The sequence below is a fragment of the Rissa tridactyla genome, chromosome 4 (assembly GCF_028500815.1).
Source record: "Rissa tridactyla isolate bRisTri1 chromosome 4, bRisTri1.patW.cur.20221130, whole genome shotgun sequence".
Lineage (NCBI taxonomy): Eukaryota > Metazoa > Chordata > Aves > Charadriiformes > Laridae > Rissa > Rissa tridactyla.
In genome coordinates this window covers 22,698,426-22,716,775 of record NC_071469.1, presented here as the reverse complement: position 1 = coordinate 22,716,775, position 18,350 = coordinate 22,698,426, and the positions used below count along the sequence as shown (strand labels likewise).

Here is an 18,350-nt window from a genome sequence, read left to right as displayed (position 1 = left end):
CCAACCTAGCTTATGCTGGGAAAGGGAAGCTTCTGCCAGTGCGGCTTATTTTAGTGGCCCATCCGATGGGAAGCTAAACGTTGCTGGGATAAACATACCTCTACTGGAGTCTGCTGCTACAGTGGCCACATTGGTCTGAAATCCCACCTAACCTAACACAGCTGGCACACGAATTGCCATACAAGCCAGTATTTCTCGTACTGCTGCAGTGTTTGACGAGGCTGAAAAAAGAAAGAACTGTTTTCTGGGGTTTGGTGCCTGGACTCTGCTATCTGTTGTACAGGTATAATGCCGCAAGATGTGGCCTGGAGTTATCTCAACATTAGTATTCACCATTTGGCAGCTGAAGTCAAACTTACAAGTAATCAGCAGAACCAGAAATCAACTGTATTTTTGTTCTCAAAAGCAAGGCGGAGGAAAAGCAGCACCCAACACTGAAGTAAAGAAGTAAAGATCACAAGTTTTGGGGAAAACTACAGTGGAGAACCAAGTTCTTTTTATAAAGTTGCCAAACTGTATTGCCAAATTTAATTTCTAAAACTAAGACAAAATTCTTTTTGGACAACACCTCGAGTCCTGCCTCAGCTTTCCTGAATACTAGCTGTTCATTTCATCAAAGACTGCAGGAGCTCGTCCTTTATTTGTGTACCTATGCCGGCAAAACTAAGCGGCAACAGGACCTCACAGGGATCACGTCTCATCAACTGAGGATGTCGGGAACACAATTTGCTATCGCTAGAGCTGTGAGCTAGTAGATGATTATTCTCCTCCGACCATTTGCTTGCGCCAGGTGGATTTCCTAGCCACGATTATACTGAGTCCCAGCTTGATTTCCAGCTCTTTGTAGCACAGGATATTTCAGGGTGCTTTCCTCTGCTCGCCACTCGGCACTACTCTTCCTGTACGTTTCTTGAACACTGTTCCCGGAGGAAATCCTGTGAGATGTGGGTCCAGATTCCCAGACTGCGGCAAGGCAGAGACAGCGACGAGAGGCTGTGTGAGGTGACGCAGTGATGAAGCAGAAGCACGGCTGACCTACAGCTGTGTCTGCAAAGGGATGCTGAGAGGATGCAGGTTTTGGGAAACAAGCAAAGTGTCATAAAATGATTAAGCAGACTTCTGTCCTTGGTGTGTTTTTAGTACTACGTCCCTGCCGACCAAATGCATTGGGGAGCAAGGAATGGAAAGCAATGAAAAATTGCAGTGGAAAGGCTAAAAAGAGTTTAGCTAAAAAGCTAAAAAGAAAGCTTCTGCAGTGTCCTGTGCTCCCCTCCACAGCCAGAGGCGAGGCAGGCCCCATGGCTGAACCAGAGAGCAGCCGCCAGGCAGAGCAGGTAAGCGAGATTTGGGAAGGAAGGAGGAAAGCTGGCACAGAAATAAAGCACAACTGAATTACCCGCATCCCAGCAGCAACTTCTGCTGCCAGCTATGGCCAGAGAGTCGTCCCCCCCAGCCCCAGCTGCCACATTCATGTCCTGTGAGGTGGGTTTCCCTGCGAGTGGCTTTTGTGACAAAAGCTCGTTATGATTACGGGCTGACTTATCCACTGGGGAATTATTTTATGCCAGGTCTCTTGGCACTGCTACAGTCTTTTTGGCAACAGGTAACTTCAGTTAACAGCTGCGGTCACCCAGGGGGTACGGTGCATCTGACACCTCACAGATTCTTTGCAGGCAAATTTCTCATTCCACAGGTTTCTCACAAGGATGCCACAAGGATGGAGCGGGCCTCGGCAGCCAAAGCACTACGAAATAATCTTGGGAATTTTTTTTTTTTCTTTAAATCTGCAGTCCTGTAAACATTGATACTTATGCCTCCTTCTAAGGTTCAGCTAGTTGCAGCACAGTTGAGGACTTCCATAAGCATTTCAAGAACAAAAAAAACGCTATGCACATAGCAAAATTTTGAAGTATGTTTGAGAAAAGTCACTTCTATTGCTTATATGCAGGGAGAGAGTTTTACTTATTCAACATCACTTGTCACATAATCTTCAATATTTTTTTCCACAATGGAAAAAAGAAATACAACATGAAAACAACAAAATATTAAAACAAGCATCACATATAACCCAAAAAAAAAAAAAAGAACGCTATCACTGGAGAAACCCCTGCAGGTCACTGGACCAGCACTGGGCAGCAGAGGGGGGGTTTCAGTAGAAGGCAAAGGCCAGCCCAGGCTGGAAGGAGACGGGCTGTCCTGCCACAAGCCAGCCAGGCACCGAGCTCTCCTTTTGCCATGCCGTTGAACAGAAGGCCCATGTAATGACAACCGCAGACTCATTTAAGTTCTGAAAAGGTGACTAATGAGCTCATTCATGCTGCCTATAAATTATTCACTACAACACTGGCCCCACTCAAGACAAACGGCAAAGTAAACTTTAAATACAGGGATGCGGAGCCTCCTGGGTTGTTGGCTTCTGCCTGTAAAACTTTTTGCAATCAAACAGACACTTTGCTTCCTTCTGCCCCCTTGTTAAACTCGCTCGGATGTTTAGGCCACCTTTTTTACTACCTCTAGTAGAGTTAAAGCAGCTGCAGTTGCTACGTATTTATTTCTCTGTTGCCAAACCTTTTACATTAGTAGTTGCAGGTAATCACGGAGCGCTATAAATAGCTTTAAATTACATTCTTCAGAAATTAAAGTCTGACCTCAAAATGAAGGCCAGGTCTAAAGACGTAAGAAGACAACGGCACGTGCATGTTTGATGAGAAGCAGCCCATCTCCAGCACCTGCGCTTATTGACACTTCTGTGAACATCTCTGATTTGTCCCAAAATGAAAACAGAGGACTTTGAAAAAACACACTCTCTTTTTTTTCAGGTGCTGGACCAAACAAGCTTCTGGTATGTTTAGAAACAGCCCATTTCCAAGAATACTTCTGTTATCCTGTTTAGCATGAAATATGAGAGAGGTCACAGTTCAACGCTGGCGGCACGAGTGGTGGCGTTTGCTGCTGGGGGGGCTAGAACAGGCACTGGCACTCTTCAAACTTCTCTTTGGAAGATAAATTGCTCGCCATATTTACAGGTTAACTTTAGTAACTCGTTGCATGTTCAACTAGCAACTACAAAGTGACATTAAAGACACTGTCTTGCATGACATGCGTCTGATCCTCAGCGGAAAAACGTTACTCGCACCTCTGGTTACACAACCCAACTCCAAAGGTCGGAAATGACTAGATAAAAGGGAAAGCCAGGAATTACATAGCTAAAGTCCAGTCACGGTGTACAGTATAAAACAAGGTAAAGCGTGGGAGACATAAGGCAACATCATAGTGATAGCTAAACACAAGAAAAAAAAGGGGCTAGCAAAGGAAGTTTGCAAATGAAATAATCATTGCAATTTTCACTAATCACTCCCTCTCTCACACATTGGAAGCACTGTAACTAAGCAGAGTAAGAACTTGTGCACTACTTAAAGAAAGAAAAGGACTTTACCACCTACTGACAACCATGTGGTTAGTCTTCATTTATTTACATCCACGATTCTGAATTTACCAGAGACGCACCCTGTTGCCCTGTTAGTGCTGCTCTTTAAAATGATGATTAAAAAACCCCCCAAATCCCCCAACAAACACAAGGCAGCAAGGGAGCAGCCTACACCGCATAGCATGCAAGTCTTAACTTATCAAAAGCTCTCCACCTGACGAGATTCCTGCGCCTCTCGTAGCTGAAGGGTGTTGGCAAAGGGCTGCTTTGAAACCCCGTCACACGCCGGACCCCACTAACCTGTCTGGCGAGCGGAGTTCACCTCCCAGTTCAGCAGTGGGAAACCCAGGCGCTTCCTGCAGCCGGGCTCCCCACACCCTGCTCCTCATCTCCCTAATGAAGCCCAGCAGTGATGTCAGTTTTGCCCCAAGGCATGATTTGGTCCAAATAAAAACAACCTACACTTGGCTACAAAATCAGACGAATGCCAAATCTGGGGGAGGTCGAGCAAACAAACTGACGGTACGGCTTTTAACTGCCTGCAACGAAGCCAACACTTGGCTGCAACTGCCAATGAAGCTCTTGACTGGTCAATGCCACTCCTCTTGTCAAGGGTGTCTGTCCTGTCCTGGGCTGGGCTGGCCACTAAACCAATGACAGATGCTCTCTTTTAACCCCTCTCCCTTCCCCAAGAGAGAAGGGAGAGAGAATAAGGGAGAGAGACTTATGGGTTGAAAATAAAACTAAAACTACTTCAATGAAATATTAATCATAAAAAGAAAAGATAGTAGTATCAATAAGAAAATAATGAAGTATATACAATACATACAAAACCAGTATCAAGCCCCCAGGATCATGATCACGCACTGGGAAAGTCCCAGACTGGACTCAGCGACAGACAGGAACTGGATTCCAGATCTGGATTCAGGAACACGCAGATCAGGATCAAAGGCAGATGAGCAGACAGAGTCCTCGTTGGATGCCGGCCATTGAAGAAAGAGCCTGACGCCTTTGATCCCTCAGCTTTTATACTGAGCTCAATGCAGATGGGATGAAACGCTTTGTTGGTCAGTTTTGGGTCACCCGTCCTGTCCGCTCCTCCCCACAGGTGCGACCCCTCGCCGCTCTTCTGCCTCCAGCCCTCCAACGTAGCACATCATAGCAAAGTGAGCTGACCGTGGTTGTTATAGCAATAAGCATCAGCAAGAGCCTCTCTGGATACCATCCCTTGGTATTAACTATAAACATCAGGCGTTATCACTCTTGAAGCGGACACAGTATAAAAAAAAAATCCCATTAATTTCAGAAAGCGCAGTTAGTTAGAAAAGACTTAACCGAAAAGTAAAATTACTGAAAACTGGTTCTGTTCTACCTCAAACCAGGGCAGTGCCCTGCATGGCTTTGACCTAAGAGGTCACCTGGGCCGTCCTGGGACACCAGTCCCAGCAAACTCAGGTGAGACTCCCATGCCATGGGTAGGGCACACAGCCAGCACTGGCACCCCGGGTGCTCCTCACCACCACTCTGGGGGCAGCTGATGCCGCGAGGTGAAGGCAGCTGGATCATGCTGGGTACCAGGACAAACTCAGCCCGACCCAAAGCCATGTGCAGCTGATACCTCTACTGGAAAACTACTCCTGCAATTCGTTCCTCTCAGCTCTGCAAACCACATAATCTCATGGCTCTCAAGACCCCAGTGTGTGCTCACCTGTCCGGAAGGTTGGGCTCCTCTGTGCTTTGGTCACATCATTACAACAAAGTGTAGATACTTCTTACCAGGAATCAGCAAATTCAGATGTTCACAAAGCAAAAAATTCACATATTCAACTCAAAGGAAGGTAGTCAATGGAAGAGCGCAGCTTTGCAGAGTGAGAAAGCACTGGCCAGACTAGGCCAGAGAATACATATATCACCTTCACTTTTACTTATTTCTGTCTATTGTCACAACTTCTGCAACAGCGGGGAAGGCAAAACTAATGGGCTTGAACAAGCACTGCCATCAGTAATTTATTACTTGCTCTTCTGCCAGAGTGCTGGTCTGACACGCTTCTTGTCCACAGCCATGGTTGACTCTGGATTCTCATCACACCCATCAGATTTAGGGAGCCAGAGACATGCTGCACTCATGTGTGAAGCGTGGGACTGCAACTGGGCCTAGAGATGCTCTCTGCCTGGAGACCGCCTGCAAACCCAGCATGGGGAGGGTCCCTGGCACACGAGCTGCTCTGGGAAGGTAATCCTGGCACGTGCTCCCTAGCTATGGACCAAGGTTCCTGTGGTATAAGGTACTGAGCAAGCGAAGGAAGAGCAACTGTCTCTGCGTCAAAATCCTTATCAGCAAAGTTCAAAGTTGTTAGAGGCAGAGTTGTATAAGGCAAATTTGGCCACTTACTTAGGTGCACACCAATGGATTTGGAGAAAGACTGCATACTTTTACTGGATTTTGTTGATGGCTCTCCTAACACACCTGTACACACTGACTTCGTGTCCACGAACCTATCTGGACTTGCAGAATGGCCCCTGTCAAGCAGCTGATCTCCGGGAGTGAGCAAGCACATGTGCGCAGGGAGGTGTATGGGCACAAGTCTCTTCAAGACCGGGGTTTTAGTTGTCAAGTAGCCAAAGGGGGTCCTTGCTGAAGTTAACAGGTTCCACTTGAGCAGTGTTTCTTCTTTCATAGGTCAGGCAGGTGGAATGAGACCTGGAAAGTGGCCAGATGGAAATTTCTGCCTGTGCTTGCCTTACCGAGTGGCAAGTGTGATATTGGTGCCTGCAGAGTCCTTAGGGGGGTGGGCTGAAGCTGCTCTGGGGTACCCCAGTGCACTGTGGCTCTCATGCACCATTTGCTTGCACCCTTGGATTTACACCAGCACTATCTACATCAGCATCCAACCCTCTACCTTTATTTCTCCCTCTATGTCCCTGTCACATAACTCCATTTCACCTTTGCTGTAAGAGTTGAAGATGCCAGTCAGACCAAAGCTCCTCTCACCTACGCCCTGGTTCCTGCCACGTCCTAAGGAAGGACAGGGCAAATGCAGAGTGATGCTCTGCAGCATTCTCCTGCAGCATTCCAGAGACCTGCTGCTTAAAAGCTTCAGCTAAAGATGCAATCGGGTGCTGTGCTATGCAATAAACCCAAAGATACTTTTTCTTCTATCAACTTGTCTAAAAAAGGTTCATGTAAGCTTTAGCATCAATAACAGCCTGTAGCAAGGAGTTCCATCTTTTAACTATTGACTGTGTGAAAAAAGCTCTTCCTTTGCTTTAAACCTGCCACCTGATAGCTTTACTTGAAACCCCTATTTCTTGTATTGTGATAATTATTGTCTATGTAGGACACATGACTCATGTCTATGCAGACTTCTCTTGATTTTGTTGTGCCTTTCTACTGTTCAGGAAGTGCTACTAATAGACTTTATTCTGTATTTAATTCTTTGAAGTAACTACAGGTATACATAAACAATAAAACATAATACAAAACAATAAGGCATAATATATAAACATACCTATCAATGAACTTCTAATCATGCAGTCATAATTATCAATATTGTGTCTACCCAGGTAGGAGAAAAGGGTGTTCTGTTTCAATACAACGGTCCTAACAACATGCTTTTGCTTGTAGTTTCACTCTGTATTTTTCCCTCTATACCTCTATAGTCTCACCTGAAGTACCTGGAGCTTTTCCAAGCACTTAATATGTTCGTACAAAATGTGGAAGCAGATCATTCCAGCTGACAATACCTTTATCCATGGAAAGAACAGCAGCTGGAGGATGCTGCCTCACACAGATCCAATCTGTAATGGACCAGGCCCTGTGCAGGTTCAGTCCGTTAAAGAAGCTGCAGCTTCAGAGCTACCAAACTCCTCAGGGGTGCTCCAGCGCACGTGGCAGCCTCTGGCTTACACCCGGCGCCTGCCTAAGACAACAGGAGCACGGCCAAGGTGGAAACGGCCTGGGAGATGAGGAAGGACCGTGGAACACGGTGGGAAGGGCTATGGGGAAGGGACAGAGAGAGAGTGCTTTCAAAGAGTGGCGTGGGGACGGGTTGAGTCTGGGGTGGTGACATGGGAAGCGACGGCCTGGCAGCATCTTGTACTCAAGTTTCAGCTCTGGCCCCACGTGAAAAGGGCAACTTCCCCTCCAACAACCTGCACTCATCGTTATACATGACCTCCTTGTGCTTGGATGGATGCAATAATAATAACAACTGATAAATAAGGGTGAACATACATGCAGGAACTTAATATCTGCTCAAAGTATCCTGAATTCTTCACCTGCGCTTCCAGGTCCTGGGAGCACTTCCCAGCTGTGCCGTGAGGAGTGCGGGGCAGGAGACCTGTCCATTTGGAGGCAAAGACCAGCAGTGTTTTGCGGCTCAGCTGGCAGGATGTTTTTGAAAGCAGCTCAGTTCAGTCAACAATCTCCCCCTAGAGTCCGAGTACATCACCTCAAAAATATGTCTCAGCTCTTCTGGCGCGGAGCCTGGGAACCCAAATTTGTTTCTGATCCAGGTCCTCCAGCTGGCAGCGTAACAAATTGCTGTCCTGCCACCAGGATGGATAAAGTCATTTTTCACTCATTATGTTATTCAAAAATAGAGCAGGAGCTTTATTTGAAACAAGAAAGCAACACACTGTGCTTCAGGAAATTAACATGGCAAAAAAGCTCTTCTGCTTTATAAACCACAAGGGCAAGAGACTGAGTTAGAAAAATGTGAGTTAATATCCCAAGGATCTTGACCAGAAAAAACATACTCCGGTTACAAATTCTACTGCTCCCGGTCTTGCAGCTAAGCCTAACATTAGTTACATCCACATCAGGCAGCCTGGCTTTTCCTGCGGATCACTAATATTTTTCCCTGCAGTCTACAGAACAGCTTCAGGCAAAACGGTGCAGATCCATAGCAGCTGCTGGATGGGATAACCCACGGCTGTTTTCCTCCACAAGCATGGGATATAGGTGAAGCGTGCTGCAGCGAGTGATTCCTCTGCTGTTCTGATTGCACCTTCCTCGGGTGAGAGGCATCACACTTCCCTCTTTCCAGGGCGCAATCCTGCAGCTGCTCCCACCGCGAGAGGCAGCCCTGAGAAGCAGCACCCTGAGCGTGAACCCTGTTTATCGAACCGAGTGTTGAGAACTCCGCCGGACTTCTGTCAAAGGCTTGTGACAGCGGTAACAACAGTCCCCATAAAGCCAAGTTCTTACTTCACAGCCAGACAAAGAAGAGTGGGCACGTGTATCTTGTGCCACCCGACGGCAACGTGGCTACGGCTGAGTCGTCCACAAGCTCCCGAGGAGACCCTGCTCTCCCCTAAGCACGTCTCCCTCGCCGTGGTGAGGGAAGGACCGGCCACACAAGCCGCTCACCCCGACCTGCTGGCCTTTGCCTGCAGGATCCTTCCATCCTCGCACCGCCTGTCACCCGCCTGAACTGCGCTCCTGGAAAAATGATTTATCATCAGCTTTTATTACTGACTGGGTTATTTTTCCTATTAACCTAAATCAATATACTCATACAGTAAACATCGCAAAACTCTAGTCAATATAGAGAATTCATAAGGTATTACGGATTTATAGATATTTACAGCTTTGATTAGAGATCCGCAGATGGATGGTGCAATGGAGGCATAGCCAATAGATTAGATTTCCAAGTACTGATGGTAACTTGTAAGAAAAGCGCTGGTAAGATTTAAGAGCCCAAGTCTCACTGACTTCTAATTGACTTTCAGTGGAGTTAGTATTGCTAAAGCCTTTGGGTACTTTCAAAAGCATTATCTTAAAGCCCTGCCTAAAGGTTTGCCTGTCTCTACCCCCCGAGAGGGGAGGGCAGTTATAGTGGAATATCCACCTTACAAGATGCTTGTCTTGCCGAGGGGCAACGTCCTGCGCAGAAATGAGCATGATCATTAATATATTTGTCCTTCATCCGTCACACAAACCAGTATGGCTGCTGTTAGTCCTGCGACGTCCCACTCTAGTGGGAGACAGCAACACAGACAACCGAACTGGCGTCTCCCTCTCCTCTGATAACTCTGCTTTTAATTTCTAACCCGGATGGACGAGACGGTAACACACCCTGTTATACAATTTCTTCTGTGAATTATTTGAGGACTGCACATTGCGAGTGTTGGCCTAGGTCCTCCTCCTAGGAGGTACCGACCCCCAGAAGGGACGTGCCCAGCTCTGCGCAGACGGAGACAGCACACTCAGCACGACGGAGGACCAAGCCAGTCTGGAGGATGAAAGCACTGCCAAATCATGTCTCTGCAGAGTCCATTTCCTGGACGCTCGGAGCGTCTCTTCTCCGCAACTATTAGCCAGCCTCCACTCTTGGGAGCATCTCTGAGCAATCATCTGGATTTGGAAGCTAGCTGAAACAAAGGGGAATCACAACGTCCCCCCACGTGCTGAACTCTGAGGATGTATGTGCCACCCCCTGCACCGTACGGTGTAGGGACAGCTAAACTATGGCACGTCTGGTACGCAATGTCCCCACGCCGGCACAAAGAGAAACTCACGGTCCAGGCGGCTGAACTTCTTCTTCTTTGAGAGAGAGAGAGCTCCTCTGGAGTTCCCTGGGATACCTGCACACAGCGCTGGGGTAACACTTTACAGAGCACCACACAGACATGCCCCTGGAGACAACGACTGGTTTGGTCAGGCTTCTTTTTTAACAAGCAAAAGTCACATTCAAAATATTAATTTTTAGTTAAATAAAGGAAAATGTACCAATAAATGAAAACTTGCCTTTTTGTCCTGGGCTTCTACAGTGCAGAAGAGAGATTCTCTGCCCAGAAACCTCTGCAAGACTGTTATACTGTGTTTCTCCTATTTAAATAGGTCACCTGACAGGGGAAAATATCTATGCAAAATTTCAGTGAAACCAACAGATTTCTGATCATGCATCTGGCAATAGCTATAGATTTCCACGGATTCATCCCTCCCAGCACAGAAGTCGTTGTTAACTCGTCTGATGTTAACTCAGATGCTTATGGAAAAATCTTGCATACATTAATACAGAATGTAGCGACTTCCTGCCATGCTTTTAGATCATCCTCTAGAAAAACAAAATAGCACATCCCTGTTAGAGAGTTCTGAAAGTGGATCAAAAATCCTATGTAAGGAGAGATTTCTGTATTTAGCTCCAATTAATTTGACTTCAGTACAGATATGCTGGAGCCAAAAATAGACCCCTAGACTGTTTGACTCCCGTTTTGTGTTCTAGCCACTCCACCATGCTTTGACAACGAGAGGTACTTTACATAAACATTGGTTTCTCTCGGTATTGCATATTTTCAGTCGCCCTTTCAAATGCACTCCACTTCGAGTGGGCTGCCACGTACACGTATTCTTTGAATCAAAGAGTTCAGTTTGACACTTCGCGGAACTACCTCCTCACAATGCAACCCTTGTGATGTATGAGCTAATTACTAGGAACTAAATATATGGGGTTTATGAGAATACATCCATCAGAGTTCATTACCCTGCTGACCGCCGCCTGCTGAGCATAGTATCAGGTACAGGAACAGCATCTAGAAACAACTGCTTCAAAGTACAAAAATAGGAATGGGACTTCAGCAAGAGGTAAGGTCAGGGCAAAAATCCATACGAGAAACAATCCAGTATTGCTGCCACCAGTCCCGCGCAGGCCAGGTCTCACCATTAAGTGTGTCAATTTAAAGACTTTGGAAAAAAAAAACAACCCCCAACTTTACTTGGAAGCCAGCCTGAGGGCCCGGGATGGGCAGGTCTTTCCAAATTGGCAGTAAATCCTGCACTCTTTGTTCTTGGAAAGGTTTTATTTACATTATTGCAATTCTGGGTAAGGATTGCAAGATATAGCTCTGAGATCAGACCGCTAATCCTGCCTCTCTGTTTACTGCATTGATTGTGCTCCTTTAGACTCTGATCTCGCCATTCCTGCTTAGCGCAGGCTCCCCTCTGTTGGGGACGGGGAATTAAAACGGGATTCAGCTGAAAAGCTGAGGCAGAGCAGGGAATGATGAAAACACATCATCTGCCACGAGCAGCCCTCACCACGGTTAAATTTAGAATGTAGGCTCCTCAAGCAGAGAGATGATCCTCTTTCCCTGTGGGGCACCAGTCACACAGTGCTACATAAATATTAAAATAATAATTGATGATTAATTAATAATGGCTTCCTTTTCCTCATGACCATCTCTCAGCTGCCATAAGAAATATTAATTTCCTTTCTTCTAGATGCTGATACAAACAATCATTCACAAATTTATCTCCTCAGAGAAAATTCCCTTTCCCCCTCCTTTTCACTAAAATATCATTTTCTGCAGCCTTGGACATGAGATTCTGGACCATTCACAGGCACTCTGCGTAAGAAATAAACACTAATTAAAAAAGCCTCAGAAGCCACAATAACCAAAATAAACATCAAGAAGGCAAAGCTGAGGTACAGAAAAAAAAACAGCCAAAAAACCCAAAAAACCAACAAACCTATTCATTCCCTCTTGCTCTATAACCACGTCCTCTATGAAGACAAAAGTCTTTCAGAAAAACCATTTCAGATGCTGTGAGAGGTATCTAGGGACACCTGTGTTCCTTTGGTGACGGCAGAGATGGACACTTGACTCTGATCTTACAGCTACCTTGTACCAGTGTATTGTTCTTGCTTTTGATTTGCGCCAAGTCTGGTTTCTGTAGAGTTAGAAAACCTCCAGAAATTCAGCAACCACCAGTTCCCTTTTGCTCATCGTCTTGCTCTGCCCATCTCTTCCCGAGTCAGGGCAGCCCTAGCGCACGCCCACCTACCAGCCTCACTCCAGCCACCAGAGAGCCCTCTTGCTAGTTACTGAGCCATCACATGGTCTTCTAGCAGAGCTTCTAGCTACTAACCTCTCTTGTAACCCTCCTAATTAAAAAAAACCCAACAACCAAACACAAAAACAAAACCAAAAATCACATGTTCCCCATCCGCCATGTTCTCCTAGCATTCAGCCCTCAAGCTCCAAAGTTGGTTCCTGCTGCCTGAGTTCACTTCTCTCCAACTTAGCCTGCTTCCTCAACGTCAGATCCTACCAAAGCCTTTCCTTACCAATGACACTACTACTTCTCTTCTTTCTCACCCTTTTTTCTGTTGGTTTTTGTTGGGTTTTTTTCCCCAATCAGCCTTTGCCTTTCGCAGCTGCTCAGCTCTGCAGGTGTCAACCACCTAGAAATCACTGACCAAGCCTTAAATCACAGACTAAGCCTTAAAATCCAATTTAGCTTTCAAGATCATTATTAAGATAATTATGCTTTTTAAATAAAATTCTGTTTCCTTGTGGAAAAACATTAACATCATCCAGGACATCAACGTTTGTCTAGGAAATTTCTTCATGGTATTTTTACTGATAATGAATGCCATCTCTTAATAATCCCCCAGGTCCTCTTTAGAGACGATTATTATAAAAACAGATCTTCCTAATGAAGACAGAGTTACTGAGTCCAGAAGTTTTAAATCACTAATCAGGATGGCTGTGAGACTCCATGCAGCAATTAGTTTTAAAACCAGTGTTAAGATGAAGTTGGATCGCTTTTTGAAAGGGAAGCTGCAGCCCACAAACTGGTGAACCCTGAGAGGCTCCGTGTTTCTTACAGCTGTGCAGCGGCAGCTTACTGGGACCTGACTAGGTCATATGCAGCATGTGCGTTGGCATGGATGTGTTAAATAAGCACAGAAGGACTAAAAGCACATGAGAAGACTGTAGGAATCACAGAATGGTTAGAGTTGGAAGGGACCTTAAAGGTCATCTAGTTCCAACCCCCCTGCCATGGGCAGGGACACCTCCCACTAGACCAGGCTGATCAAAGCCCCATCCAGCCTGGCCTTGAACACCTCCAGGGATGGGGCATCCACAACTTCTCTGGGCAACCTGTTCCAGTGTCTCACCATCCTCACAGTAAAGAATTTCTTCCTAATAGCTAATCTAAATCTCCCCTCTTTCAGTTTAAAACCATCATCCCTCATCCTATCGCTCCACTCCCTGATAAAGAGTCCCTCCCCATCTCTCCTGTAGGCCCCCTTTAAATACTAGAAGGCTGCTATAAGGTCTCCCTGGAGCCTTCTCTTCTCCAGGCTGGACAACCCCAACTCTCTCAGACTGTCTTCATAGGAGAGGTGCTCCAGCCCTCTGATCATCTCCATGGACCTCTTCTAGACCCACTCCAACCGGGCCATGTCCTTCTTATGTTGGGTGCCCTAGAGCTGGACACAGTATTCCAGGTGGGGTCTCATAAGAGTGGAGGAGAGGGGGAAAATCACCTTCCTCAAGCTGCTGGCCACGCTTCTTTTGATGCAGCCCACGATACAGTTGGCTTTCTGGGCTGCAGGCGCACATTGCTGGCTCATGTTGAGCTTCTCATCAACCAACATCCCCAAGTCCTTCTCCTCAGGGCAGCTCTCAACACAGGAGAAATTAAAACAACCCGAGACCCATATGCAGGAAGCAGCACAGGGAACCCCAGGAGCCTAACAGGGATGGGTGGGCAGCGTGCCCTGCAAAGTGCTCAGCACGAACTGAGGTGGCTGTAAACGTGAGAGACACTGGGCTTCACCTGGTCGTCCCGTACATGCTGAACAGCAGCCTGGATGCAAGAAACTCCCTCTGTAATGGTCTTAGCCCATGAAACATTTTTAAAGCCTGTAGCGAAAGGATGGCACGTGCCTCCAGAAACATAATCTCACTGCAATGGATGACGCTCACCGCTATGCTAAAAACGTGTTTTAAAAATTCCTGGTCAAATGAGTGAGGGCCCAGTACCTCAGCCTGGGTCCTGCACCTCCTGTAGCCCTCTGTTCAGGGAGAAGGCTCCTGCCTCCTTACGGGAGGAGGGCCTCAACAAATGAGTGCAATTAAAGCATAGATAATGCATCTGAACATGTGCATTCCTCATTTATTTAACAAGCGCAGTTTAGCTTTAATTATTTATGATAACACTTCAGAAGAAACTAGTAAACACAGTGCAGTAGACTCCACAAAAGTACGGAAGCCCTTGCTGTGGGAGACTGCTCCATGGCCTCCTGCTCTGAAGCCTCTGCTGGGATGAGGACTCAAGCCTCACCTACTGAAGGAATTATGAGGTGCAAGGAATAGGGCAGATGAAGAATTTGAGGTTGTATTTGACTTTGAAAGAAAACCCAAAGCCTAGCGAGGAAAACAATGAGCAACGTTATAAATAAAGCTTTCCATTAACATGAAGAGTCTTACATCTTATTCTGAGTGTTGAAATCCTCTCGCCTTACCTACACGCAGAGGATGGTAAGCAGGTGTCAGTGACTCGAGGAATCTTTAGACCTGCTCCTCCTCCCTCCTCCACCAGGAAAATGAGGAGTGGTGGCAAATCAGTGTATTTGTTATACAAGTAGCTAAGGGGAAGGGGAGGCCCTGGCCCGTTCAAGCCAGGCAGTGCAGGATGAGACACTGCCCCCCAAAAAGCCTGAGGACAGCAGCACCCCGCACGAGCAGACCGACAGTCTGCACACGTCAGGCTGGTGACAACAATTTCTTAAACACAGCCACGGAGCAGGTTTGTCAGGGAGGACGGGAGGGGGGAAGCGGCCCATAAAAGGAAAGGGCTAGGGAGGTCTGGACATGGAAAAAGGGAAAGGGAAGATGCCAGGAGAAGAGGGGCGGGAGCGCACCGACAGCCACCCCAGGGATGCCCGTCCAGCATCGCCTCCGGGTCAAGGTGGTGTGTTGGCATGGCACTTCTCTGGCCAACCCCTCCTGCAGCTCCCAGAGCTTTTCCGTCTGTCTCCCTCCTCGTTAGCAAAGCCTCTGTCCCCATCGTGTGTAGCATCATTGGAAGTTCCAGTGGCAAACGAAAGGCCATTGCAGTGGGAGGGAGAGGGTGCCCATACCGAGGGCCACTTCTCCGTTGCCCGGCTGCCTGCCAGTGTCCACAGAACATGCTGCTGTCTCTTAGCCTGGATGAGTGAGTGCATCCAGTGGTATAAAACACGGCGGTTTGAGGCTGAAAATACTCCAAGTCACGGTGCTAATTCCCTGCCTTCCTGAGACAATCGCAGTGTGTGAAGAATCTGCGTTGTCTACTGAAATCCAAAAATACCTGCTAACAAAGGTCATCCCACGGGGCACTGCCAGGCAACTTCAGGACACTTGAACCGTTAGTATGTTCCATCGGTTTTCATGGATCTTTGGTGAGTGGATAAATAGCATATCTGCAGGAACCGACATCCAACCCGAAACCACCTCAATGCCCAGACATACAGAAAGACCACGCCGCCCCTTCCAGACAGTGTGTGAATGCAGAGATGTTCAAGTCTCAGGCCAACCTGGGATTGTTATTCACCAGGGAAACCTGAAACTAAGTTTAGCACTTATCTGGAATCAATTCTTTTGCCCTCACTCTATAAAAGTCAGGCCTCTTCCTTAATAAAAAAGGTGCTATGCACTCCAGCTTTGCCTTTTCTATATTTCGACTTAAGGTATCGCTGGCTGTGTTTAATAGTTTCACTCCTGCAGAGCAACCTTCTGAAAAGGTCAAAACAAAACACTGGGAGCCAAATTCATCGCTGGTACAACTCCATTGACTTCAGCAGCATCACACCTGGGATAGATCCAGCCGTAACTGTTTCCATTAAGGTAAGTGGAAAAGAAGTGTACTTGCTGTCTTAACTTTACTTTTCAATTGATCTGTTCTGTTCTACTCTGTGTGTTTCATTGCAATCAATAGGAATATATCTATTAGAGAAAGTTACAGCACAAAACATCTAAATAGCTTTTAAAAAACTTGGCTTCTCAGTTTATAATGAATGTCAGGGAGATGAGAAAGTAGCAGGGATTCAGCGCGCACTCAAGTGCTTTATCTTTCGGAAGAGGATAGATCTAAGCAGCTACCGTAAATATTTTTATGTATAAGCTACATCATAGCCAACAGAGATCTTCCTGAAAGATCTGCTCTTGATAGCAGGCACGAGCTGCCAGCCCTGAACAACAATGTCAAATATAGCTCAGATGTTACAGGGATGGGCACCGTAAAGGCTTACAAGCAGTTAGATTAGGGGGAAATAAACCTAACTTCTCCGGGATTGTGTTCACGTTCATCATGTTCTGCTCTGCACCACATCAGCCATGCTGACAGACTCCTTCTTCTAGGCAGAGGTAAGATTATGGAAATCTTATTTGTATTTCAAGTGCTCGTTTTCCTTTCCAACCTTTCAATGCTTCTTGCTTCAACTCTTCTTTATATGTCATGACGGCACTCTACCACTATACCAGTGCCCGTTGCTCTGGCTGAAACACCACCCAAAGCACCACTAACTGAGCCATTTTTAATGAGTGATCTTGGAAAAAATACCACAGATCAGTCTTCTGGATCAGCTTTAGTCACTGAGGATGTCAGGAAATGAGATGACACTACCAGACTAGACAGCTCCTACCATTAAACTGTAGTCACGTGGCTCTTTTAATTTGACATTTAGAATTTCATTTAAACTTTTGCCTCAGAACTACAGAAGTATCTATTAATGCCTGCCGTTATTCCAGATTTTAATTTCTACTGCATTTCAGTGTCATGCATCACTGCACTGGAAGCTTCAGAAAGATGTTGCAGGCTGTGCCTAGCACCGTATAGCACCTCCCAAACTGGGATGTGGGATGGGCAATGGGCGAGACCAAGAGACAGAGCAAGCAAAACCAAACTGCAGTTACATTGCTCCTGCGCACGTAGGCTATTTACTGGTTTTAGACGTGGGATTTGGATTTTTAGACAGTTTACCGATGGAAACACTCATCTATTGCTGGAATGCTACTATGCTCACTGACAGCCACCACACTCTGTCTTTCGCTTAGGCCTATAAAAACTGCCCAAGGGGTTCTTAGTGCCCAGAAAGACCGGCACTAGAGTATATCCATGTCCTACCTCTTCCACAGCACAAAGACTCTCTATCCCACACTGGTGACTTACACGCGCTCTCATTGACTCTGTTGTGCAATTCAGAAGGATTGTACTAGCCCTAACTATCACACAGATCCGTCTCAGTCAGCGCCAGTGACCAGGTCTCAGGTGCTAATGGCCATCATTTAAAGGTTGCTTTTAATGCACAATCGGTCAAGGAAAAAGCAATCATTTTAAGGAATACTATTGTATTGATTTAGTTTGCGTCACTGGGATGTCTTAGCATAATGGATGAAGTATTCATGACCAGCGTGCTATGCTATTCCCTGTGAAAACATTCTTAAGATGTAAATCATGAGGCAAGAAGGATTTGGGAAAGGGGCTTTTTCTGCTCTTCATATTTGCTTGCTCTTCTTTTAAACTGAGTATCATTCACTTTAATGTACGTGTTCTGAATAGCTATGCAACTGAGAGTAATTCAATTTTCCCACCACAATCAACAAAATGTTCTTCCCTTGATCACTCCACTTTGTACATTACTTTGTGGGCACTTCAAGTGTCAAATTTGGTCTTCCCTGCAATACCCAAATGCTTCTAACACAATTTACAGCCTACTCGGAGAGTACCTTCTTGGAAATAATGTTAATCAGGATAATTTTTCCTCTTACTTTAAAGAGCTCTTGATTGGGTGCTTTCAATCAGCTGTTAGCCAGAGTTACCTCAGGATTTCTCAAGTTCTTATGGTGAAATGGGACAATGCCATTTAGCAGTCAGAGAGCATGTTTAATGGATCGCTCTAATCTCAAGGAGGGCCTATGAAACTCTAATTTGTCAGGTTTCATTACATTCAATAATGACTGTAATTTTACTGAAGCGTTCCGCTCACTAGAAAATTATGTACCATAGTTTTGCACCCCATTTTGTCTAACTCTGTGTTCAGAAAAATTGAAGGCATCTCGTTTTCCATGGCTACTACTCAGAAGGGGCCTGCAAAAGAGGGGTTAAGAGTTCACTGTCAAATGTATTTATCTCAGAAGCAGGTAT

The 18,350-nt window shown here is 46.1% G+C and overlaps 1 protein-coding gene across 2 annotated transcripts in view; it reads right to left on the bottom strand.

Annotated features, from left to right (window-relative positions):
- The window catches only part of FOXN3 (forkhead box N3), a 215,787-nt gene that overhangs the window by 146,082 nt on the left and 51,355 nt on the right, over nt 1-18,350 (bottom strand). Inside the window, exon 1 of one of the 2 annotated variants that reach the window (XM_054200090.1) lies at nt 3,728-3,849. The exons of the other annotated variant lie outside the window; for it this stretch is intronic. The gene's annotated coding sequence lies outside the window, so the exon portion shown is untranslated. Of the gene's footprint in view, nt 1-3,727; nt 3,850-18,350 lie in introns of those variants that run through there. 2 annotated transcript variants of the gene reach the window in all.